The sequence below is a fragment of the Tursiops truncatus genome, chromosome 6 (assembly GCF_011762595.2).
Source record: "Tursiops truncatus isolate mTurTru1 chromosome 6, mTurTru1.mat.Y, whole genome shotgun sequence".
Taxonomy (NCBI): Eukaryota; Metazoa; Chordata; class Mammalia; order Artiodactyla; family Delphinidae; genus Tursiops; species Tursiops truncatus.
The window spans coordinates 49,529,196-49,554,496 of NC_047039.1; the positions used below are offsets into that span (position 1 = coordinate 49,529,196).

Below are 25,301 nucleotides of genomic sequence, written 5' to 3' on the forward strand. Positions count from 1 at the left end.
ACAACTTCATACTAAAAAAAAGTTTAGTTTCTATATTTAGATGTATTACAAAACATATTAAAACACATTTGATCTTGATTATAACAGCCACTATATCATAAATTTAAAATAATTACTGAATATGTCAATATGCTCTTGTTAATGTAAACGCTTTATATATGCAATTATGTTAAGAATAAAATAGTTATCATTTTTAAAGTAAAAGCCTCAAAAGAGAGAAAACTAAAGACTTACTAATAACCAACATTAAATAAATGGGGGGGGACTTCCCTGGCGGTCCAGTGGTTAAGACTCTGCACTTCCAATGCAGTGCACACAGGTTCAATCCCTGGTTGGGTAACTAACATCCCACATGCCGTGGGGTGTGGCCAATAAATAAATAAATAAATGGGGGAGAACTGTATTGGGTGTTCAGTTATATATATTTTTAAACTTTAAAAATAGGTAAAATAAATGAAATCTGTACCTAAATCACTCATGAATCACAAAGTATACAGGTAGGAAGAAAGAAAGAACCCTTATTTAAGAAAGAGTGAGATGAAGCAAAGGAGTTTAGAAGGCACAGGGGATATTAGAATTAAGAGACACCAATCATAAAAGCATACCACTGCTGGTGACCAAGATGGCAGAGTAGGAAGACCGTGAACTCACCTCCCTCCCTGGACAACATGAAAATTACAACTACTTATGAAGCAACTATTTATGAGAGTAAACTGAAGACTAGCAGAAAAGATACTCCACAAATAAAGACATGAAGAAACCACAATAAGATGGTTAGGAAGGGTGGAGACACAATATAGTCAGGATCCTCACTCCAGGATTGGTGGACCCCAACTGGGAGGATAATCACAATTTTAGAGGTCTTCTCCAAAGAGCAAGGGATCTGAGTGCCATGTCAAGCTCTCCAGCCCAGATATCCTACACCAAGATGATGATACCACAGAACATCTGGCTTTGAAAACCAGTGGGGCTCATGTTCAGGAGAGCTGGAAGCTACAGGAAACAGAGATTCCACCTTTAAAAAGCATGCACAAAATCTCACATAATCCAAGTTCCAGTGCAGAGGCAGCGGTATGAAAAGAGTCTGGATCAGATCCACTTGCTGGTCTTGGAGAGCCTCCTGGAGAGGCAAGAGGCAACTGAGACCCCCTGGGGGACAGAGATGCTGGTGGCAGCCATTCTGGGGGACTTGTTCTACTGCAATAACACCAGCACTGGCAAGTACCATTTTGGAATCCTCCCTCTACCCTACTAGCACCAGGGGACTTGGCACCCACCTGTGGGCTAGCACCAGCTGTAAATCACCCTAGGCTGCACAGACAGCTATGCAAGGACCCAGCCCCAGGCTCCCTTGGGCATACAGCCAATGACACAGAAAACCTACCTTTTTCTCCAGCAGGCCTACAGCCACTGCATGAGGCACAGCCTCACAGCCAGTTGGGCCAGGGGCCAGCTCTGCCTAACAACATATCCACAGTAGTTGGCCCCACCACAACAGAAGGGTACATGCTGCCAACATAAGGAGAACCCCTAGAGCACAAAGCTCTGGTGATGAGAGGGGAGTGTGCTACTGGACCCCATGGAGTGTCTCCTACATAAGGCTACTTCTCCAAATTGGGAAATGTAACTGACTGACCTAACATACAGAAATAAACATAGAGAATAGGGCAAAATGAGGAAACAGAAATATGTTCCAAACAAATAAGTAACACAAAACCTCAGGAAAAAAAAAAGAACTAAACAAAGTGGAGATAAACAATCTCCCTGAAAAAGTGTTCAGTAATGATCAAAAACAGGTTCAATGAACTAGGGAGAAAACTGGATGAACACAGTGGAAATTCCAACAGGAGTTTAAAAATATAAAGAAAAACCAAACAAGAGCTGAAAAATACAATAACTGAAATAAAAGATACAGTAGAAGAAATCAACAGTAGATCAGATGATACAGAGGAAAGGATCAGCACCTGGAAGACAGAGTAGTAGAACTCTCCCAAGCAGAAAAGAAAAAAAGAATTTTTTAAAAGGAAAATAGTTTAAGAGACCTTTAGAACAACATCAAGCATACTGACATTTGCATATAGGGGTGGCAGAGGAGAAGAGAGAGACAAAGTAGCAGGGAACTTATTTGAAGAAATAATACCAGAAAAATTCCTTAACCTGGGGAATGAAACAGACATCCAAGGCCAGGAATCATAGAGGCTCCCCAAAAAGATGAACCCAAAGAGGTCCACACCAAGACACATCATAATTAAAATGGCAAAAATTAAAATAAAAGACTCTTACAAGGAGCAAGAGAAAAGCAACCTGTTAAGTACACGGGAACTAACATAGGCTATCAGCTGACTTTTCAGCAGAAACTCTGCAGGCCAGAAGAGAGTTACACAATATATTCAAAGTGATGAAAGGAAAAAGTCTACAAGCAAGAATACTCTACCTGGCAAGGCTATCATTCAGATTTGAAGGAAAGATAGAGTTTTACAGACAAGCAAAAGCTAGAAGAGTTCAGCACCACTAAAATGGCTTTTCAAGAAAAGTTAAAGGAACTTCCATAAGCAGAAAAAAAGGCCACAACTAGAAATATGAAAATTATGAAAGAAAAATCTCACTGGTGAAGATAAATATACAGTAAAGGTAGTACATCAGTCACTGATAAAGCTAGTAGGAAGGTTAAAAGACATAAATAGTAAAATCATCTATATCCATACTAAGTAATTATTATAATATGTAAAGGATACAAAAAGAAGTAAAACATGACATCAAAAACATTAAATGTGGGGATGAGTGGAGTAAAAATGTAGGGTTGTTAGACTGTATTGAACTTAAAGAGATCACCAACTTAAATTAATCACATATATATAGGTTGTTATATATGAACCTCATGGTAAACACAAATCAAAAACATATTCCAAATACACAAACAAAAAAGAGAAAGAAACCCAAACATAACATTAAAGATAGTCATCAAATCATAAGGGAAGAGACCAAACAAAAGAACAAGAAGAGAATGAACAAAAAAGACCTACAAAAACAATCCCCAAACAATTAACAAAATGGCAATAAATACATAGCTATTAAATAATTACTTTAAATGTAAATGGACTAAATGCTCCAATCAAAAGACAAATAGTGGCTGAATGGACACAAAATAAGTTCTATATCTATGCTGCCTACAAGACTCACTTCAGACGTAGATACAGACTAAAAGTGAGGGGATGGAGAAAGAAATTCCATTCAAATGAAAACAAAAACAAAGCTGGGGTAGCAATACTTATATCAGACAAAATAGACTTTAAAGACTGTAACAAGAGACAAGGAAGGAAATTACATAATGATCAAGGGATCAACCCAACAAGAAGATATAATAATTGTAAATATACATGCACAAAGCATAACAGCACCTAAATACATAAAGAAAATATTAAGAAACATAAAGGGAGAAACTGACAGTAACACAATAACAGTAGGGGATTTTAACACAGCACTAATATCAATGGACAGATCATATAGACAGAAATCAGTAAAGAAACACTGGCCTTAAATGACACGTTAGACCAGATGTAATTAATCAATGTATATAGAACATTCCATCCAAAACTGACTCATTAAGAAAAAAAGAGAAATGGCCCAAATAAATAAAATCAGAAATGGGAAAGGAGAAGTTAAGACCAGCACTGTAAAAATACAAAGGATCATAAAGGTTACTGTGGACAGTTATATGCCAATAAAATGGACAACCTAAAAGAAGGAGACAAATTCCCAGAAATATACAGACTCCTAAGACAATCAGGAAGAAACAGAAAACATAAACAGACCAATTAACAGTAATGGAATTCAATCAGTAATCAAAAGACTCCCCACAAACAAAAGTCCAGGCCCAGGCAGCTTTACAGGTGGATTCTACCAAATATTTAAAGCAGAGTTAACACATAGGCTTCTCAAACTATTCCAAAAAACTGCAGAGGGAGGAATGCTTCCAAACTCATTCCACAAGGCCAGGATCACCCTGATACCAAAACCAGACAAAGACAAAAAAAGAAAATTAGAGGATTTTTTGTTGAAAATCCTCAACAAAATATTAGCAAACCAAATTCAACAATACATTAAAAGGATCACACACCATGATCAAGTGGGATTTATCCCAGGGATGCAAGGATGGTTCAATACCCAAAAATCGATGTGATACACCACCTTAACAAACTGAAGAATAAAAATCATACGATCATCTCAGTAGATGCAGAAAAAGCTTTTGACAAAATGCAACACCTATTTACAATAAAAACTCTCCAGAATGCGGAAATAGAGGAAACTTACCTCAACATAGTAAAGGCCATATATGACAAACCCACAGCCAACATAATACTCAAAGGTAAAGAGTTGAAAGCATTTCCTCTAAGACCAGAAACAAGACAAGGATGCCTACTCTCAGCACTTCATTCAAAATAGTATTAGAAGTCTTAGCCACAGCAATCAGACTAGAAAAGTAAATAAATAAAACAAATCCAAATTGGAAAGGAAAAAGTAAAACTGCCACTGTTTGCAGATGGCATGATACTATAGAAAATCCTAAAGAAGCTACAAAAAAAACTTAGAACAAATAAATGAATTCAATAAAGTTACAGGATACAAAATCAACATACAGAAATCAGTTGTATTTCTATACACTAACAAGTAACTATCAGAAAGGGAAATTAAGAAAAAAATCCCATTTACAATTGCATCAAAAAGAATAAAATACCTAGGAATAAATCTAACCAAAGAGGTAGAAAACTCATACTAGGAAAACTATAAGACACTGATGAAAGAAATTTAAGGTGACCCAAATAGATGAAAAGATATACCACCATGTTCTTGGATTGGAAGAATCAATGTCGTTAAAATGACCATACTACCCAAGGCAATCTACAATGTAATACCTATCAAAATACCAATGGCACTTTTCACAAAACTAGAACAAATAATTCTACAATTTGTATGGAAACACAAAACAACCCTGAATAGCCATAGCAATCTAGAGAAAGAAGAACAAAGCTGAAGGTATCACACTCTCTGATTTCAAACCATAATACAAAGCTAGAGTAATCAAAACAGTATGGTACTGGCACAAAAACAGACACATAGACCAATGGAACAGAATAGAACCCAAAAGTAAACCCACGTTTATGTGGTCAATTAATCTATAACAAATGAGGAAAGAATATGCAATGGGGAAAAGTCAACCTCTTCAATAAATGGTATTGGAAAAACTGGACAGCTACATGCAAAAAAAAAAAAGAAAAAAAATCTAACTGGACCACTTTATCACACCGTAAAAAAAAATCTCAAAATGGATTAAAGACTTAAATAAAAGACCTGAAACCATAAAACTGCTAGAAGAAAACCTAGGCACTATGTTCTCTGACATCAGTCACAGCATATTTTTTTGGATCTGCCTCCTCAGGCAAGGCAAACAAAAGCAAAATTAAAAAATGGGACTACATCAAACTCAAACACTTTTGCACAATGAAGGAAACAATCAACAAAACAAAAAGGAAGCATACTAAATAGAAGAAGATATTTACAAACAGTATATCTGATGATAAGGGGTTAATATCCAAAATATACAAAGAATTCATACAACTGAACACCAGAAAGAAAAAAACAAAAAAAAAATGATAAAAAATAGGCAGATGACCTGAATAGACATTTTTCTAAGAAGACATGTAGCTGGCTAACAGACACATGAAAAGATGCTCAACATTGCTAATCACAAGGTAAATGCAAATTAAAACCACAATGACGTACCACCTCACACCTGTCAGAATGGCAATCATCAAAAAGACAACAAATAGCAAGTATTGGTGAGGATGTGCACTGCTGGTGGGGATGTAAACTGGTGCAGCCACTATGAAAAACAGGATGGAGGTTCCTCAAAAAATTAAAAAAGTTTAAAATAGAACTGCCATAATGATCCAGCAATTTCACTTCTGGGTATTTACCCAAAGAAAACAAAAACACTAGTTCAAAAAGGTATAAGCATACTAATGATCATTGTAGCATTATTTACAATAGCCAAGGTATGGAAGCAACCTAAGTGCCCATCAGTAGATGAATGGATAAAGATGTGGTATATATACACAATGGCATATTTCTTAGGTATAATAAAATGAAACCTTGCCATTTGCTACAACATGAATGGATCTAGGAGGACTTATGCTAAATGAAATAAGTCAGACAGAGAAAGACAAATACCATATGAATTCACTTATATGTGACATCTGAAAACAGAAGGAAAAAAAAAACACAAACAGAACAAGACAGAAGAAGACTCATAGATACAGGGAATAAATGGGTAGTTGCCAGAGAAGGAGAGGGAGGCAAATAGGTGAATTGGATTAAGAGGTACAAACCTCCAGTTATAAAATAAATAAACCACAGGGATGCAACATACAGGATAAAGAATAGGGTAAATAAGAGTGTAATAATTTTGCATGGGGACAGTTGATTACTAGACTTATCATGATCATCCCATAATGTATATAAATGTTAAATCATGATGTAGTCCACTTGAAACTAATATAATATTATCTGTCAAGTATATTTCAATTAAAAAAACAAAAAAAGCACACCACAAAAGGAGATAGATGCAGATGGCATAATAATACATTAAAAATTTTTAAATTAGACTTCCAATAAGTTAGCATAGTAAGTTCACACTTTGAGGCTCTTCTATATTCTCTAAATTACAGTATTAATAGAAAAACATAAAGCACAAAAAATTAAGGAGACACAGTCACACCTGAGGATCACAAACTAAACAGAAGTACAATGCTATGAATGGGGATGAAGCTGCTGTCTGCTGTCCAGATCCAGATGCAGGCTAAGGTGGAAAGGAGGCTGGCTCCTAGAGACAACAGGGAATAAACATGTCCTGCTCAATAAGTAGAAGCATAGCCAGGCCCATTGTTTTAAACCAGAGACTGGGGTGGAATTCCCATCACCTGAAAGAAGGCTGAAAAAACTTCTGCCCATCCTTGCCTGGAATTAATTACATGAAAGTCTATAAAGGCAAAAGTTTATAGATACAGCATCCAATCACAGGCTGAGCTAAAGCACCCCACAGCTCATGTACTAAGTATAGTAAATCCTCTGTTGTACTGTTGGCTAAGAGCCCCAAACTACCAATATAAAACCTATTTCAGGATGGGGGGTTGCAGTGAGGGTGACAATTTAGTGACAATAACAAAATTTCTAGAGAAAAAAGCATTAGAAAAGGAGGAGTAGTGGGGAAAGAGGATGAGAACCATAACAGCAACCCTCTCACACAAGATGGGACCACAGACAAAAAATCCAAAACACATTAAGAAAAAACATGCTCTACACACAAACACAAAACATGCACACACTAATGCAATAATGTGAAGCAATCATTCTAGACAAAATGAAAACATTAGAACACTCTGAAAAAGATTTTTAAATAAGTATCTTTAAAGACATAAAATAATGATTAGAATTATAAACAAAAACATGAAATAAAACAAAAACAAGTAGATCTAAACAATCTGTTAGAAACCTTGAAAATACAGGACTTCCCTGGTGGCGCAGTGGTTAAGAATCTGCCTGCCAATGCAGGGGACACGGGTTCGAGTCCTAGTCCGGGAAGATCCCACATGCCGCAGAGCAACTAAGCTTGTGCACCACAACTACTGAGCCTGTGCTCTAGAGCCCACAAGCCACAACTACTGAGTCTGTGTGCCACAACTACTGAGCCTGCGTGCCACAACTACTGAAGCACACGTGCCTAGAGCCCGTACTCCGCAACAAGAGAAGCCACCGCAACGAGAAGCCAGTGTACCACAATGAAGAGTAGCCCCAGCTCGCCACAACTAGAGAAAGCCCTCAACAACGAAGACCCAACGCAGCCAAAAATAAAATGAATAAATTTTTTAAAAATAGAACTTCATTTAAAAAAAAAAACTTTGAGGGCTTCCCTGGTGGCGCAGTGGTTGAGAGTCCGCCTGCCGATGCAGGGGACACGGGTTCGTGCCCCGGTCCGGGAAGATCCCACATGTCGCGGAGCGGCTAGGCCCGTGAGCCATGGCCGCTGAGCCTGTGCGTCCGGAGCCTGTGCTCCACAACGGGAGAGGCCACAACAGTGAGAGGCCCGCGTACCAAAAAAAAAAAAAAAAAAAAAAAACTTTGAACATAAAAATTATGATCAACGAATCAAAAAACAATTAAATGGGTTAAGCTCAAAATAGACACAAGAAGAGAATTAGTGAAAAGGAGGATAGTAATGAGGGATTTATCCAGAATACTGCATAGAAAAACAATGAGATGAAAAATATGAAGCCACAGTTAAGACATGTAGGTTTTAACTGGGATACTCCAACATATGCCTAAAGAGTTTTAGAAGTAGATGATAGTGGGATGAAAGATAAAGCAATATTTTTAGGAGATAATTGCTGAGAATGTTACAGAAATAGAGTTCTCGGACTAAAAGAGTACCTAACAAAATAAACACCAACCCCAAAATCCATATCTACATTCCATCAGAATTTACTGAGCACTCATTATATGACAGGCACTCTCTTAGGGACCAGGGATACTGCAGTGAACAAAATAAACCAAGTGGTTGCCTTCATGGAATTAACATTCTAGTTTATGGATATTGAAAATAAATGATAAATAAGTGAATACATAATATGTTAATTGGCTATAAGTATAATAAGGACAGTGAACTAGGGTAACAGAGAAAGAGATGCTTAGCTTTAGAAAACTGGGGAGTAAAAGGAAGGTTGCATGTTGCTACTGAATAATTAACAAATAACTGTCCTTAAAGGTGGTATTTGGGTAGAGACTTAAAGGAAGGAAGTGAGAGACATGGAGCTCTCACAGAAGAGTTTTCCAAGCCACGGGACCTGTAACAAGTGCAAAGCACTGAGGCAAGAGCATAACTCAAAGAAAAGCAAACTTAAACTGACTCTAGTCCCTCATGCAAGCGCATGCCCTAGAGATAGCAGCTTGCAGAGTCACAAGTAAATTTAAGTCCCTGATATGACTTCCCCAATAGCCCTTGATCAGTAGTCTCCCCTGCCTTCCAATGCCTTTCCCTTATGTGCCCCTTAGATAAGACACCCTGTGGGGCTTACCTGAAAGTACTCCACCCATAAACTTTAATAAAGTCATGTACCCCAGGTCTGTCCTTCTCTGTCTGCACTCTGCCTTGATCTCCCCGTGTTGTCCCTTGAAGCATGCCAAGTACTTCCTCCAGGACCTCTGAGTAATAAATTTTTCTATTTCAATTTCTCTTCTGGTCTGTTGTTGAACCATGGCTCACCATCCACAACCCTGTGCTCTACTTAACAAGTATTAATTTAACAAATTTATAACAGCTACCAGCTGAGAGTGAGAATGAGAAACAAAGTGTTAGAAGTTGGGAATTCCCTGGTGGTCCGATGGTTAGGACTCGGCACTCTCACTGCTGAGGCCGTGAGTTCAATCCCTAGTTGGGGAACTAAAATCCCATAAGCCATATGGTGTGGCTGAAAACATTTTTTTTTAAAGATTAAAAAAGAAGTTGACAAGTGAGTAAGCATAAAATAGTCTTCTAGGATACTGGGATAGTAAGTGAGCCAGAAAACCAAAAAAAAAAAAAAAACAGGACGACTACCAGGCAGTACTAAGCACTGAGGTTAATGGTCATAAATTTACATAAGACCAGTCATCATGGTTCAAAGTTTTTCTCTAGCCATGGTCAGCCCTCTGGATGTAGGCACACAGTAGATGGAGAGTTGGAATAAACAACGTTTGAAATTCCACAAACATGTTATGTCTACTAATTTTACTGTTTGCACTTTATCCTGCTTTATTATTTTATTTCCTCTTTACCAAGCATTATCAGCACATTTAATGCATGATCACAATCCACTGTCTTCAACCAGGCTTTCTTTTTATTTGTTTCTTTTATTAACAGTGAAACTAAACATACTTTCAGAAATTAAAATGCCTTTTCCCCCCTAATTTGCTATTGCCTGTCAATGTATCTACTATTTTATATCTTACTATTTTTACTGATCTATAAAACTATTTTATATATTAAAATACATATTTTTTATCACTTGTTACTAACATACAATTTCAAAATATCACTTGAAGTTTTAATTTACCATTATAAAATCATAACTATTGAAAAAGAATACTACATCCATTTAAGGTACAGTTGACCCATGAACAAGGCAAGTTTGAACTGCATATCTACTTATCTGCGGATGTTTGTCAATAGTAACCACTACAGTACTATAGGGTCCATGGTTGGTTGAATCTGTGGATGCAGAGATACCAAGAATATGGAGGCCAACTATAAATTATACAGGGATTAACCCCTGGTTGCTCAAGGGTCAACTGTATATGGATCAGGAGAAAAATAACTTCAAATCCCAAAGGGTAGGGCATGACTGGGTTTAGCCAAGGACAAAGACCCAGGTTGAGACAGCCAAGATATTAATTCCAGTCAGAAACTTCCTCTGTAAATTCCTTCCTGAATATACATGAATCTATTTTTAACTTCCCAGGAATTAGTTTAATTTACGAGGATAAAGTCTTTCTAATCCACTCTTTTGTAACAAGCCTAAAAAATACCAACTCTTGTCAAAATAAATTCTGGTGGTCCTTTTAAATGAGATAAGGATAAAATTAGACTATAGGCCACAAACCCCAAACAAAAGCATTATTACAGCTTCCAAATTAGCTTGGTACCAGAGCAATTATCTCCTACGATGCAAGTATGTACACACCTCATACTCTAATCCAGTGCTACTCAGTGTGGGTCATGAAAGAAATAGCATCAGCATCACCTAGGAACTTGTTAGAAATGCACCATCTTCCTCCCACCCTGAAGGTAGAAACTCCAAGGGTACAGCCCAGCAATCTGTGCTTAACAATAAGGTGCTATGGACTGAAAGTTTCATACCCATATGTTGAAGCCTTAATCCCCAATGTGAGGGTATCTGGAGGTAGGGCCTTTGGAAGGTCATGAGGGTAAGGCCCTCATGAATAGGATTAGTGACAGAGAGATTAGAGAGAAAGATGATCTCTCTCTCCATCATGTGAGGATGCTTCAAGAAGGCAGCTGTCTACAAGAGAGCTCTCACAAGGAATGGAGTTGGCAGGCAACTGGATATAGGACTTCCTAGCCTCCAGAACTATGAGAAATAAATGTTTGTTGTTTAAGCCACCCAGTCTATGGTATTCTGTTATAGCAGCCCGAACTAAGACACAAAGCCTCAAAAAATTCTGATACATACTAAAGTCTGAGAGTCACTGAAATAACAATAACTGACACATTTCTCAATAGATTAAGGTAAATAATATAATACTGAAAGTATAGGTCATAAATGAAATATGAATCTTCATATAAAATATAAACTTCAAAAATACACCTCAATGATATATTTTATAACAAAAATTCCAAAATTCACTACTATGTTATAGTTTTGAAGTTGAAAAAAAATCACAATTCAAACTCTATATAGAGATTTGTTCAGCAGCTCCTCCTGGTGGTATGGAATATCTAATATTTTCTTAACAGAAAAATGCCCCCAAGAGAAAACAATGCTACAATATGAATACACTATTTTTTACTTGGAATAACACAATGAAAAAAATTGCTTTGAGTTTAAAAATCACCAACCTATCTGGTCAATTCAATTAATGTATAGTCTATGTATTTACAAGACATTAAAAAAAGGTTCCTAAAAATAAAGACACTGTCAAGAAGCTGATGATGATCAATGACTGAGAAAAACTCCTGTTTAGCTAATTAGAACCACTGATGTGCAATAATGATGTGAGCTAAGAATATCTGCAGACTTCTTTAGGATGAAAAATGAAGTGAAGAGAGGCTGTCAAATTTGTACAAGTTTAAAGCTCCAATCACTTTTCCCAAGAGTACCACCCATTTAAGCATTTAACATTGCTGTACTTAGCCACATGAATTACCATGCTAACTTTCTGCCATTTTTCTAGACTCAAAAATCTGAGAAATTATTCTAAATCATTAAGAAACAAAATTTTATTGTGTTATAGACCATGCCATATATTATACAATATGACAGGATCATACTTTCTGGGTTTGAGCCCATTTTTAATGAGATGTCAAAAATGAAATATTAGAGTCTAAAAGAAACATTTAACCATAAATGAGGCAATGATATTGGTCTGAATCAGAAAACAAAGAAAATAAAAAAGCAAAACTTACTGAAGTTGATTATTCTTAATTAACAGTAATGCACAAAATAAACATTGTACTAACATTTTCTTTCATTTAAGAACAGAATCTATTAAAATGTACATTTTATTCTTATTAACGGCTTTCCATTTAAATACATTCTCAATTTCTACTATGCGTTAGGACTCTAGAACAGTAACACTTACAAAAATGGAAGTTTAGGGAAATGAGAATTATACCATTACAAATTATTTATTCTTTTATCCACAAAATGTTTTATAACTATTTTCCTATTTTGAGTATGTATAATAAATTACTAGAATGGTATCTATGAATAATGTAATAAGAAAACTCAAAAAAGAGAAAAACCTGAAAACTTAACACAAATATTTTTTAAACATTTATTCACAGTAAAAACAGCTATAGAAAAATCTCTTAATATTCTGAATGAAAATACATTACTAACTCAACAGATCCTAATACACATAAAACCTCTGGTATAAAATATTTTAAAGGTTCAAGTATACTTGAAACATCTATTTTGGTCTTAAGATCACAACTTAATATTTATTACATAATCCAGAATGTCTAACTACTGTATTTTGTTTTTCAATATAAAATATATATTTAAACTACAGGTGAAAGCCAAAACCTGTGCTAGAAGAGTCAGCCTGAGACATGAAAAATTATTCTTTTTTTCCCTGTTCAATCAGGTAGCTCCAAATTAGAACAAAGAAGAGAATTAGGCTACAACATCTGAATCTGAAAAATTATGGAGTACTGATGAACTCTTTAAACAAAGAAGTGATAACTTAATAGAACATAACAGTTTAGATTTGATACATGACTAAATAATATACCATTGTTTCAGATATCCTTATTCATTTAACATCATTTCTAAGTACACAAAGTTGAAACTCAAAATCTTTTCTATTTTATAGTTAGAAATTAAATGACTCTATTTAGTTCCTGATTTTCCTGTTCCTTTTTTTTTAACCGCATGTCCAGTTACTTCTGCATATACTCAACATTTATTATCTAAAAAATCCATAAAAGAATTGGAAAAGATTGTGTATTATATGTCTTTAGTAATTGTGTAAATATTTTTTACCCAGAATTGAAAAGTCTCTTACAGTGTTCAAAAATGTCAGCACTTCAGAACAGACTGTTTTAACATCTGCACATCACCAGGGTTGCCCCCAAGGATTTTTAAATGATGCCTGCCTGTGCTGAATAAAGTGCTAACTTGCACCTTGCATTTCAAACTGTGTCCTGAGCAGCCATCCAGTTGGTACAACACCAGCTGAATTCCCACAGGCCGCTGTTCACTCAGGCTTGACTGCAATTATCATGTCAATATTTTGTGCTCCGATATGCAGATATGCACACATGAAAGTTGCATAATACCTCCTTCTCCATGGAATGTTGACTTATGTTCAATGTTCTGGGAATTTTTAATGAAAGCAGACATAAACTTTCATCAAATGAAGACAATCACAATTATTTTCTCTTAAAATCAAAAATTATATTTCTGTGTCACCTTCTGCCATGCATACAAAGGCTAATTTTTTAAAGTAATTATGCTTTACTACAATTTCACAATTCTTTAATTTAAAGGTCTTCGTAAAAGTTAAAAGACTATCTGTCAAGCTTCCTGCATGTATAGTAAGAGTTCAAATGTGTTTCTTCGTACTTTATTGCATGTTCTTTCACCTTAAACAGTAGAGTGGCTCCAATTAAACACCTTTCTGTTAGTCCCTTTGACCATCTTGCCAGTCATCCACATTGCTGCCTAGGCATTCGTGGCTGTTGCAACAGGAAAAGTGCTCAGCAAAAATATATTTATGCTCTGTGTGGAGCTGCCTAGCAGCACTGCTGCCAGATGGAAGAACTCTGGCAGCTATACTTCTGTGGTCTCCAACCAGCCATGCTACCACCATGCTCCAAAATGCAACCCTTTTGCAGGCTGTGTTAGCTTAATACACATGGGACAGTGTACAACTATACAGCAGCTGTGCAACCCATGTGTTTAGGAGTGGAATGGAACAGGAGGGAGGTTTTCCCAGTCATGAGAGTATATAATATAACCTTATAACAACAGCCTGCTTATTAAGCACCTAAACTTTAACTATAAACATAAATATGAGATAATCTCTCATCCTCTGTGAGGTTAAATCCTTAAACAATAGTATTTCAAGGATATAACATGCATACCTAAATAAACATGCAATAAATACTAAAAATCATCTTACTTTTTAAATTCCTTTTATGGTTACCATTTTTCAGGACTGAGTTTTCATTTCAAGAAATAAAGAAAAAGAGAGAGAGAAAGAATCCTTGAAAATAGAAGAGCAAAAGAAAACAAGTATTGAGAAGCCTATCACATTATAAGTATAGAATGTTAAAAGGAAAGCAAAACGTGTTTTCAAGATTTATACAAAGATAAGGTGTTTGGATGTAAAAACAACTAGGAAAATAAAGCAATTTCTGTATAGGTTTCATGTGAAAATATAAATTAAAAAGTAAAAAGTATTAATTTTGGTAAAATCTAAACATCTTCAATTTGAGATTTAGATACATTTTTGAGTTTGAGTATTCAAGTACAATATACACTATTTTAAGAAGTAAAAGATTTAATATTAAAGAATTATTAAACATCAAAAAGGAGTTACTTTTGGAAACCTATTATTTACAAGATGCTAACTGGCTTTTCTCAAGACTCTCCAAAAACAAACATAAAACATATTTACACTATAACATGAGATGATGAATATGATGATTATAATTACTATACATTGATTAACTCAAAACAACTCATTATTCTCATTTCACAAAAAGAAAACTAAAGCAAATAAAAGTAATTATTTTGCCTCAATTCATACAACAAGCAAGTGGTGGAGCCAAGGTTCCAAACCAAATGGCCCTGTTTACATAGATGTGTTCTTTTTGTCTTTTCTTTTTTTTTGTGGTACGCGGGCCTCTCACTGTTGTGGCCTCTCCCGCTGCAGAGCACAGGCTCCGGACACACAGGCTCAGCGGCCATGGCTCACGGGCCTAGGCACTCCGTGGCATGTGGGATCTTCCCGGACCGGGGCACGAACCCGCATCCCCTGCATCGGCAGGCGGACTCTCAACCACTGCGCCACCAGGGAAGCCCCATAGCTGTGTTCTTAACCAAGAATCATGAAAAATAATTTCTTTACAGATATGAGTTCAATATTAAACAAGTTTCAATGAAAGATGTGTAAATTTTTCTCTAACAGTCTTTACACCTGTTAAATATTGACTCAGATTTTTTTACGCATAAAGATAAAAATATTCACCTTCTAGTTTAGAGTGTCTTCTGGAATGTCAGAATTGCCTGTGAAGCTGTTTTAAAATGCAGATACCCCAATCTCATCATAAACCTTGATAAATCACAATCTCATAGAGGTCATGAGTAAATTACAGCTCAGAAACCTCTTAAAACAAATGCATCTACAACTCAGTAAAGACAATATTGATATAAATGCCTTTTCTCTATCTATTATAACTCCTCAATGATTAAAATTAAATATGACATTCCTTACACATCCCTGATCAAAGTTTTGACCACTTGAGAGAACTTTTTAAGTATCGATGCCAATTTTGAGTACCTACTACAGGACAAGATTTTAACTAGATGCTTTTCCAATCCCTCAACAAACTCTTTTTAAAATCCTTTTAACAGATGTGGAAACTGAGGCCTAAAGAATTTAAGTACAGAAGGCATGGAAATATTTGCAATTTAAACTCTAATCTGTATGACTTCTAAGTCTGTGCTCTCAACCATCTGTTAGGGACTGGAAGTTTGTGTGCCCCCAAACTTCATATGTTGAAATGTAATCCCCAATATGATGGTATCTGGAGGTGTGGAACTGGGAAGTAATTAAGTTGTAAGAGTAGAGTCCTCATGAATGGGATTGGTGCCCTCACAGGGCAATGAAGAGACCAGAGCTCTCCTTGCCACATGAGGATATAAGAAGTTGGCACCCTGCAACCCAAAAAAGGACTCTCACCAGAATTTGACCATGTTAGTGCCCTGACCTTGTGCTTCCAGTCTTCAGAAAGTGAGAAATAAATATATGTTGTGTAAGCCACCCAGTTTATGGTATTTTATTAAAACAGCCTGAGCTGAGAGACCATCTTTACCGACTGTCGATTTGAAAATTCCTGACGTTAAAATTTAAACAGATTTCCAGAAGTTCTGATTTTATATAAATCTTTAATAGATTCATGGGTGAATCGATTCATGGGTGAATCACTCACAATTCATGGGTGAAAAACAAATCTTTAATCACAGAAAAAGTAATCTTTTAATTTAACAAGCATGACAAAACAAACAAGATGTTGAGACAGAATAAATGCAGGAAAGAGAGCTTGTTTAGTTAATAAAGGAGGTCAGGGAAGATATCTCTAAAATAATTATTACATGTTTTACCACAACCAGGTTCCTGAGAAACACTGTTTTTTCTTCCCCTGACCTCTCTCCCCTCACATAATAAGCAGAATGCTGAGCGCATATTAGGCATTTAGGTAATAATTCTGAATTAAATAAAAAGTATTTATAAGCACCATTAGGTACACAAACTATACCACAATCTATATAAATCTAGAACTTAAAAACTCATAAAAAATACAGAAATTTCAAGACTAAAGACAATAAAAACATACATATAAATTGAATGCTTTGGTATTTTGTGCTGAGATGAAAGTATATTTTAAAAGGAAGAAACAATAGTCTTCATTAAGAAGCAAAGGATACAAGGAAAATGTCATACTGCTGGCCCAATAAACCAAGTATCTTTCATTTCTAGCAATACTATAGTTCAAAATTATGATTAGGCATGGTTATACTCTCCCCCCAAATCGTTAGTATGACCTCTGCAACAGATCTACCTTCTAGTAGTTACTCGTTAAAATCCAATTCCTTGAATTCAACATGAAACATATTCAAATTTTAATCCTGAATTTAAGATTCCTAATTTAATCTTAAATGAAATAAAATATGACTAAGTAATATATTTATTTTATTTCTTAAAGTTTAAAGGCATTGTGGTTGGCTCCTTTTCCCTGAACTAATCTACTTATAAAAGACTTTAAAGTCTAGGATCTTAAAATAAATTTAGATCACATTCACTTGTTTTCTTTTTTCCTAAGCGACAACATTTTCTTTGTTAACACTCAGGTGAAAGCTAATTCTCTCTTTGGGGAGTAGTTAAAAACGGAAATTCTGGAACCATACTGCCTGATTTCAAACTTTGATTCCACCACTCATTAACTCTATAAGCTTGGGCAAATTACTTAACCTCTCTGTGGTTCATTTCCTTGATCTATATAATGAGAATAATAATAGAGTCTATCTCATAGGACTATTGTAGGAATTTAGTCAATACATGGAAAGCACTAATAACTGTGTGTGGCCTACTCGATAAACATACACTATTAACATTATGTTTGTTCTATGATGTATTAAACTACAAACACATGTAACTGAAAATATATACTTATCATAATAGTACACAAAAATAATACTTTCCACATAGTTCAAAATATACTTCCTTATAAATACATCATTTAAAAAAAATCATTTGAATCATAGTACAGTTCAGTTCAGTGGGAAGTTACCTTTAAGGATTACCCAGGAATATCCTTTGTCTATTACAAGACAATAATTGACACTATGAAACCCAATAACAGCATCAATAGTTTTAATTATTTTCTCTTAAACCTCCCTGTAATAAAATTCATATTTTTCTTTTCTATTTATTCACACTAGCTTATATAGTAATAATGTACCTCATTTTAATCCCATTTATTCTCATGTTTTAATATTTTATTTATTCACGAGTTCTCTTTGTATTCCAGGTTTTTGTAAACAAAACCAACGTATTCAATCATTTTTCTATGAAGTCTCTGCTGTAAATACTTTTCCACCAAGGAAAAATGCCAAAAACACTATTCCTTTATTTCACCATTATTAAGTCACTTTCTTAAGAAACTTTGCTAATCACAAAAGATCACAAAGGATTCTAAATTTTGAAATAGAAAAATCAGTTAGGAACTAATCATGCTGGAATTCCATACAAAACAGAAATAAACATTAGACAAGGGACTCCCCTGGTAGCGCAGTGGTTAACAATCTGCCTGCCAATTCAGGGGACGTGGGTTTGATCCCTGGTCCAGGAAGAATCCACATGCCACAGAGCAACTAAGCCCGTGTGCCACAACTACTGAGCCTGCACTCTAGAGCCTGCGAGCCACAACTACCGAAGCCCTCACACTTAGAGCCCGTGCTCTGCAACAAGAGAAGCCACCACAATGAGAAGACTACGCACTGCAACGAAGAGTAGCCCCCGCTCACTGTAAGTAGAGAAATCCCATGCACAGCAACGAAGACCCAATGCAGCCAAAACTAAATAAATAAATATTTTTTTTTTTAATTAGAAGAGAATGATTTAATTCTAGCACACAGAATGTGTGCCAAGGCTCCCAGGGGTGCTGTAGCAAACACACAGGGGCTCTTTTGGATATTTTAAACAGGGGAAACACAGCAGTACTTAACATCTGTTGGACACTGCACCAACTACTAGCTAAAGTAAGTTCAGAGTTTCAATATCACATTGCACTACATTCCTTTCATGGAGTCATGTCCTTATGAAGTTGAGTTTTTGACAACTGCTGTGATAAAAATCAAGGTGAGAACAAAAAGCATAGTGAAACAAGAAATGAGGGTGGTAGTGTCCAATCTGAACCCGAGGTTTGAGAAATCTGTCTAGTACCCAACAGTCTCACACATCCTGTAACAAATAATAATGGCTATTAAAGAATTAAGTTAAAACATTATTTTTAATCTATATGTATATTTTTGATGATTATTAAATTGTTAGGACATACATACTTGGTTGATAGAACTCTCAGGTACTTGTCCTTAAATTGAAGTGCCATGAAAATATTACTGAGATAATTAGGGCACTATGAACTGAGACAATTTGGGAACCTAGGAGTTAATATCTAAAGAAAGCAAATTTATTATTTAAATGACTAAAGATTACAATCTGTGAATAGTTATTAATTACAACACTTACAGTAACAGAAATCTTTACTAAAACGTCTCTCAACTTCCGGTAGTAGTTCTTAATTCCTATAATTACAATTCTACTCAGTCTCAGTCAACTTTAATCTCACCTTATCCTATACTATCCTAAGCATTTCAGCAGGCTCTTACATTCCTCTTCAAGTCTATAACTGAAGGAGTGTTAAGAATATAACAACTCAAGTAATAAGAAGTAAGTCGTATACCCTCAAGGTTAAATATAGTTGTTTTAGCACAAATTTTTAACCACTAATAATTTCCAGGTACAGACATCATTATTTACATCAGTCAATCAACTTTATTGTAAGAGGGCTATCTGAAACTCTAAATACAACAATAAAATTTGTTGAATTTTTTTATATCTGGTACTTTAGTAGAAAATCTAACTTGCAATGTGAATAAAATTAAGCTAATCAGATTTTTTAAAAACCTCCTTTCTTGGCATAATTTCAATTGTATATTAAGTTACTATCTGTTCACAATGCATTATGTATTTTAAATTGTCTGAATTTTTTGGGTCATTCCTCAGCATATAAAGCTGAGTTAAATTTTGCTTCCAACCATAGAGAGATACAGACACCAAAATTACCCTGCTGCCTTAAAAAACTTAAAAACTGTACAAAACATACAGAATATTTTCAGACACTGGACACAGATAGCAAAGGACAATGATCCCTTAAGGAAGGAAACTAATGAGGTAAGCTTATGATTGCTGCAGGTCACTATCTAAAAGCAGTTTCCAAGCTACAGTGAAGGAAGGGAAACCCAAACAGAGCTCAGGGTCTCATTAAGTGGAGTAGACATAGACTGGTGTTCAGGAAAGCCAAGGTACATAGAATTTGTGAGGCAAAATACTGGAGGATAGAGCTACACTGAGAGGATGGCAGAGGGCACTTGTTTGAAAACTGATCTGTCCATGACTGAGAGGAAAGTACTCCAAGCAAGGGAGAGAATTACTGGAAAACAATAAACAATTTCTAGAGGTGACAGAGGACTAAAAATAGTTCATGTTACCATCAGTTGGAGAGGAAAGATGTTGTAATCTACAGGAGATAAGACAGAGTTCCCACAAGGGCCATGTCTTAATAGTGGAACTAAATTCACCTTACACGGGAAGAAATGCTTCCCTGTATCTATGCTAACAATGTCTCAAAAAGATCAAACTGAACTACAAGTAACTGCATTCAAGAAAAAGTCCAATATTTTTAAAGGAATACAAGAATCATCAAACACACATAAAATTCACACTATCCAGAATCCAATCAAAAATCACCAGGCATGCAAATGAGAAATATATGATCCATAATGTAGAGAAATATCAATGACTCATATAATGAAATCAGGAAATTCAAGGACCTTAAATGCCTATTATAAATATTAAAAATATACTCAAGATTTTAAAGAAAAACATGACTATAACAAACAAATGGAATATGTAAAAACTGTAAGAACTTCTAGAGGTGAAAAATTTAGTAACTGAAATGAAAAACACATTAGAAGGGATTAACAGGAGATTAGATACTGCATAGGAAAATATCATAAAACTTCAAACAATAGGAATAGAAGTTATAAAATAAAACTGAAGTATTTTCTTACCAATGCCTAAGACCCTTTAGCTGAATTACTCAGTCTTATTTATGAGTACCACAGTATTTTCCAAACAATATTTTTTAAACAATATTGTGTTCATCTGGATAATTAACAATTTTCACCAGTGAAAAAAAGTAACTTAAAAAGAATGCTAAATTAAAACAAGAAATGTGGGGCTTCCCTGGTGGCGCAGTGGTTGAGAGTCCGCCTGCCGATGCAGGGGACACGGGTTCGTGCCCCGGTCCAGGAGGATCCCACATGCCGCGGCGCGGCTGGGCCCGTGAGCCATGGCCGCTGAGCCTGCGCGTCTGGAGCCTGTGCTCCGCAATGGGAGAGGCCACAACAGTGAGAGGCCCGCGTATAGCAAAAAAAAAAAAAAAAAAAGAAATGTGAGTTTTTCTAGAAGCTATAAATGCATTCAACGTAAATATAAAATAATTTTTAAAAATTAATAATCTTTGTTTTAACTTCAACATGAAAAATATGCTCCATAATACATGCCTTCAAATTAGAAATGAATTAATCTTCAGAACTTCTCTTAGAAACACAAATAAGAAATCTATACATGTGATAATTTTCTTCATATGTTTTCCCCCCTGACAACCACTAATGGTACCTTTTTTTTTTTAATTGAAGTATAGATGATTTACAATATTGTGTTAGTTTCAGGTGTACAGCGAAGTGATTCAGATTTTTTCAGATTATATTCCATTATACATTATTATAAGATATTGAATATAATACCCTTTAATATACAGTAAGTCCTTCTTGCTTAAACCCATACTCCTAATTTGTCACTCCCTCCTCCCTATCCCCTTTGGTAACCATAAGTTAGTTTTCTATGCCTGTGAGTCTGTTTCTGTTTTGTATATTGATTCATTTGTACTATTTTCAGAATCCACATATAATTGACATCGTATAGTATTTATCTTTCTCTGTCTGACTTCACTAAGTATAATGTCCTCTAGGTCCAACCATGGTGCTGCAAATGGCAAAATTTCACTGTTTTTTATATATTTCATTGTATGTATATAACACAACTTCTTAAACCAATCGTCTGTTGATGGGCACTTGGGTTGCTTCCATGTCTTGGCTATTGTAAACAGTGCTGCTATGAACATTGGGGGTGCACATACCTTTTCAAATCAGAGCTTTCGTCTTTTGCAGATATATGCCCAGGAGTAGAATTGCTGGACCATATGGTATCTCTATTTTCAGTTCATTAAGGAACCTCTGTACTGTTTCCCATAGTAGCTGTACCAATTTAAATTCCCACCAACAGTGTAGGAGGGTTCCCTTTTCTCCACACCCTCTCCAGCTTTTATTATTTGCAGACTTCTGGTAACAGCCATTCTGACTGGTGTGAGGTGATACCGCGTTGTGGTTTCGATTTGCATTTCTCTAATAATTAGCAATGTTGATCATCTTTTCATGTGTCTGTTGGCCATCTGTATGTCTTCTTTGGACCAATAACTATTTAGGCCATCTGCCCATTTTTTGATTGCATTGTTTGTTTGTTTTTTCTTTTTTCTTTTTTTTTATATATATTGAGTTCTATGAGCTGTTTATATAGTTTGGAAATTAACCACTTGTCAGTTGCATCATTTGCAAGTATTTACTCCCATTCCATAGGTTGTCTTTTCATTTTGTTGATGGTTTCCTTTGCTGTGCAAAAGCTTGTAAGCTTGATTAGGTCCCATTTGTTTATTTTTGCTTTTATATCTTTTGCCTTGGGAGATTGATCCAAGAAAATATTGCTATGATTTATGTCAAAGAATGTTTTGCCTATACTCTCTTCTAGGAGTTTTATGGTGTCATGTCTTAGATTTAAGTCTTTAAAACATTTTGAGTTTATTTTTGTATATGGTATAAGGGAGTAGTCTAACTACACTGATTTACATGTGGCTGTCCAGCTTTCCCAACAGCACTCGCTGAAGAGACTGTCTTTTCTCCATTGTATATTCTTGCCTCCTTTGTCAAAGATTAATTGGTGGTAGGTGTGTGGTTTATTTCTGGGATCTCTATTCTGTTCCACTGATGTATATGTCTCCTTTTGTGCCAATGTCATACTGTTTTGATCACTATAGCTTTGTAGTATTGTCTGAAGTCTGGAAAGGTTATGCCTCTGCATTGTTCTTTTTCCTCATGATTGCCTTGACAATTCTGGGTCTTTTGTGGTTCCATACAAATTTTTGGAATATTTGTTCTAGTTCTGTGAAAAATGTCAAGGGTATTTCAACAGGGATTGTATTAAATCTGCAGACTGTTTTGGGTATTATGGGCACTTTAACAATATTAATTCTTCTAATACAAGATAATGGGGTATCTTTCCACTTCTTTGAAACAGCTTCAATTTCCTTTATCAATGTATTAGAGTTTTCAGCAAATAGGTCTTTCATCTCATTGGTTAAGATTACTCCTATGTATTTTATTTTTTTTGAAGCGATTTTTTAACAGGATTGTTTATTTTCTCTTTTTGAAATTGCACTGTTAGTGTAAAGAAATACAACATATTTCTGTGTATTAATCTTGTATCCTGCTACCCTGCTGAGTTCATTTATTAGTTCTAATACATTTTTGTAGAGAATTTAGGGTCCTCTAAATAGAGTATCATGTCATCTGCAAATATGGCAATTTTAACCTCTTCCTTTCCAAATTGGATGGCTTTATTTTTCCTGTCTGATTGCTGTGGCTAGGACTTGCAATACTATGTTGAATACAAGTGGTGAGAGCAGGCATTCTTGTCTTGTTCCTGAATTTAGCAGGAAGGCTTTCATCTTTTCACCATTTAGTATTATGTTGGCTGTGGATTTGTCGAAAATGGCTTTATTAGGTTGTGATATGTTCCCTCTATACCCATTTTGGTGACAGTCTTTATCATGAACAGATGAAGAATTCTGTCAAATGCTTTTTCTGCATCTGGTGAGATGAATATGTGGTTTCTGTCTTTCCTTTTGTTAATGCGATGTATCACATTGATTGATTTACATATGTTGAACCATCCTTGCAACCCTGGAATGAATCCAACTTGATCATGGTGTATGATACTTTTTATGTACTGTTGGATTCACCTTACTTATATAGTTTGTGGAGGATTTTTGCATCTATATTCATCAAAGTTATTGGCCTGTAATTTTATTTATAGTGGCTTTGTCTGGTTTTGGTATCAGGGTGATGGTGGCTTCACAGAATGAATTTGGAAGTATTCACTCCTCTTCAATTTTTGGAATAGTTTAAGGATTGGTATAAGTTCTTTTCTACAGGTTTGGTAGAACTTTCCAGTGAAGCCATTTGGTCTTGGACTTTTGTTTGCAGGGAGTTTTTTTGTTTTGTTTTGCTTTTTAATTACAGATTCTATTTCACTTATAGTGATCAGTCTGTTTGAATTATCAGTTTCTTCTTTACTCAGTTTTGGCAGTTATGTCTCTAGAAACATGTCCATTTCTTCTAGGTTGTCCAGTTTATTGGCATATAACTGTTCACAGTATTCTTGTAGGATTTTTTTGTATTTCTGTGCTATCAGTTGTTACTTCTCTTCTTTCACTTCTTATTTTGTTTATTTAGGCCTTCTCTATTTTCTTCTTGGTGAGGCCTGGCTAGAGATTTGTCAATTTTGTTTATCTTTTCAAAAAACCAGCTCTTGGTTTTATTGATCTTTTCTATTGTTTGTTTGCCCTCTATTTTATTTCCTCTTTGATCTTCATTATTTCCTCCCCTCTGCTAACTTCGGCTTCTCTTTGTTCTTCTTTTTCTAATTCTTTTAGGTGGCAGGTTAAGTTGTTTATCTGAGATTTTTGTTCCTTGAGGAAGGCCTGTATCAGTATGAACTTCCCTCTTAGAACTGCTCTGTTGCATCCCCTAGATTTTGTAAGGTTGTGTTTTCATTTTTGATTTTCTCAAGGTATTTTGTTTTCTTCTTTGATTTTATCATTGACCCATTGGTTTTTTAATAGCATGATGTTTAGTCTCCACGTTTTCATCTTTTTTCCATTTTTCTTTATGTGGTTGATTTCTGATTTCATACAGTTGGTGGTCAGAAAATATGCTTGACGTAATTTCTATACTTTTAAATTTGTTGAGGCTTCTTTTGTGACCAAGTATGTGGACTATCCTTGAAAACATTCCATGCATGGTTAAAAAGAATGTGTATTATAGTTTTTCTTGGATACAGTGTCCTGTAGATTATCAATTAAGTCCAACTGATCTATTATATCACTTAGGATCCTGTTGCCTTATTGATCCTTCTCTCTGGATGATATGTCCAGTGGGGTGCCAAAGTCTCCTACTATTATTGTGTTATTGTACAGATCATATGCTGGTCCATAATACAAGCTTTAACAAATTTAAGAAGACAGAAATCATATCAGGTATCCAGAGAACCACAATGTCATG

At 35.3% G+C, this 25,301-nt stretch overlaps 1 protein-coding gene across 10 annotated transcripts in view; it reads right to left on the bottom strand.

Annotated features, from left to right (window-relative positions):
- Positions 1-25,301, bottom strand: part of CNTLN (centlein) — a 330,872-nt gene that overhangs the window by 247,439 nt on the left and 58,132 nt on the right. The window lies entirely within an intron of this gene.